This window comes from Mytilus californianus, unplaced genomic scaffold (assembly GCF_021869535.1).
Source record: "Mytilus californianus isolate M0D057914Y unplaced genomic scaffold, xbMytCali1.0.p SCAF_3, whole genome shotgun sequence".
In the NCBI taxonomy this organism is placed as follows: domain Eukaryota; kingdom Metazoa; phylum Mollusca; class Bivalvia; order Mytilida; family Mytilidae; genus Mytilus; species Mytilus californianus.
Window position 1 is genome coordinate 40665344 of NW_026262679.1, and position 3168 is coordinate 40668511.

The window sequence follows — 3168 nt, forward strand, 5'->3', positions numbered from 1 at the left end:
TTTTCGAAAAAAAAAAAGATAAGTTAATATATTATTGTCTTTACCAAGGATGATTAAACTGCAATAAGCAGGTCAGTGCCAAAATCGTTGTCTCTAATACAAGTCTCGTAAACACGTGAGATTCGTTTTATGGCTGTTTGTTTAAAAAACGTCAATAATTTAACAAAAATGATGGATTTTAAATTCTTTTTCGATCTTTATAACTCCTCCTTCATCCATTGATTTATAATCTCGACGATGTTTCGCTCTCATAGCCCTTTTATCTACCACTAACTAGTATTGTAATTTGTAGCTCCCATGAAGACGGTAATTAATTGTTATTCACAAGATTAGAAATTGAAACGACATCTATCGGAAGGAGTTAAGAGTTATCGTTAATTATCTACTGTTCAATGTGAAAAGATTGGGTTATCTCGCTTGGAAATGTCACATATATTTGCACATGTCACATTTTATAAAGGTAACTCATCCAGAGGAATTTGAAATGACTGATTGAAATTAAAAGTACATTGATTTTTATGAAAAGAACAAATATTGGCTTTTCTAATCAATGGGAACAAACTTGGTGTAACTTATCTCATATATTTATCATATTTTATGAAAAACAATCCATACTGATGTCAAGAAAAGTGCGTAAGACCAATGGCGGTCATGATTTCCATTAAAATAAAGAAATAGTTACGCTCTTAATCAACACAAATAAAGCTTTAAGTATCTTTACTGTTATATTATTTACATTTTTATGAAAACTAACTCATCTAGTGGCATAAAAATGCATGTTTACTAAATACGGTAATTATTTCAAATGATAAATTTTTTTACTCTTTTAAGAGATACAAAAACATTCTGAGTATGTCATTATTCTGTAATTTATTAAGCAGAAAAATAAAAGAACCGAAAAGGAAAACATAGCATACAATGCATTGCAATTGATTTATAGATTTTTTTTGTTATTTCAGCCAAGTTGATTACAAATTAACGGGTAAAGGTGTCTTCGTAGAGGTCCGCGTTTATCGCATATTAATACTGCGGAGTTCGTTTCACATAAGAATTTAATTATATATGTATCCGTCCGATCCGTGCATATAACCAATTGACTAATCGATCGCTGACTGTTGTCACGGTAACTCTCACATAGCTTATTTGACGTATCTGACGTATTCTATGGGTCATCGATCACCGATCATTCATCGATCAGTCAAACATCCGTCACCGATCATTCACCGATCAGTCAAGTTCTTGTCAAACAGTCACGCCTAAGGTTGCAAGTACTGTACACGGATCGTATCTAATTGTATGGGCTTATAGATTATCAATGATTTTCAAACGAGAGGATGTTCCTCAGCTACAACCTCATCGAAGGGAGACAGCTCTGAGATGAGATGTGACCGAGAAACACCCTCGAGATTGAAAGACCATTAATATTTTCTTTATTTTGCCTATGACGTCGTTGATGTTAACATTGACAACGGGACGTCCACCCTTTGTATCGAGCAATAACTTGCAATATCAAGCGAGTAGCATGTTATGAAACATTATCACAAAAAAGATCAGGATAAATGCACAAAATATTCAAATCAATTCTTTGAATCTATGAAAATATTTTGTGCAGTTTTTAAGTAATTTGTGATAACAAAATCCCTGGCTAAATTTATTAAACTTCATTCATATATTACATTCTCAAACGTCACTTCAGTTTCCGCATACGTAATCTTCACGAGTATCGTTTTGGCGGCTAGTGTTGGTCGGCTCTCCATGTTTCGCTCTTGTTTTGTGTAACGCATGGCACATCTGTATTTTATTTCTATAAGCACGTGACACACTAGTTACCTTTCAACCTAAATTATATTATTTTAGTGTGATGGCGTTCTGGTTTCTAATAATCGCATATTTACCTCGTGTGCAGGTCGTTGATTTGATATTCAGTCGGTTTAATCAAATATATTTGACTAATATGACTTGTTGCTTATGTTCAAATTGCAGCGTATTAAAGCGTCATGGTGACGATTGAACGGTTCATGAGTAATTAAATATGTTAAGTAGGGTGAAACTTCCTTTTGCGAATGTTTGAACAACTGCATTTATAAAACAAAATCGGAATTAGCGTGTCGGTCGAGTACAAAATATACTATTTTCCTACAAAATAATCTTATCATTATATTGAATAGTTTTGTTATGTTTGCATCTTGATTTGGTACCAGTCAACACTTACTCAAATATTGACGTGGTGTTTCTCAACATTAACATATTTAGTTCAAACCTCTCTCCCACATCAAAAGATTAAAAAGATGAATTTATGTTCTGTTGAACAACAAATAAATATAGTACAGTTACTGTCTTTTGAGGAGGTAAATATGTGGTTTTATTGACTTTTCAAAAATGATATTCAGTGAGGTCGACGACTGAAGTGAAATAAGTTTTTCATAAGTCAATTAAACCACATATTTATTGAAACAAAAGAAAGTTAATGTTTTTTCTCTATATTCCAAGAAACAACAATCTATTTAATAACTATTGTATACCAAAATAAAATGTACATCAAACATGATACCATAATTATACATGTCAAAGCACAGGACGTTTAGCGCGTTGAATATTACATTTCTTCAGGTGAACATGCTGTTTTATTCCAAATCCAATTCATATATAAAAACATACTATAATAATACCAATATGGAATAATCTTTATTTGGATTTAACCTTATCGTCTGAGACCACGACAGAATGTTAATCAGTAAATGATCAAGTACTACTTGAAGACGTTATTGTCAGTAAGATAGGGAATTCACCTCATCACTGACGCAAAAATAATTCTATATTTATCATTTTAAATATCATTCACCTAATTGATATTTATTTTGGAATGTGTGATCACTCCGTTGGTAATGAATATAGTATAAATACCTGCAAATTTCATGAACAAAATCAAAGATACGGGACCACAAGAACCGTTATATTTACAATGGAAAACTTCAAAACCAAAGTGAACAGATTAGGAAAGAAAGCGTTGTGTTCCAAATATGTCAATGATGAAGATGCACAAGTATTTGAAGCAATATCTGAAGGTAAATTGAGACTTGCCAGAATTCTTATAGAAGGAAAAGTGAATGTAAACGACAAAGACAGTTATGGAAGAACTCCGTTAATAGCTGTCTGTAGACTTAATAA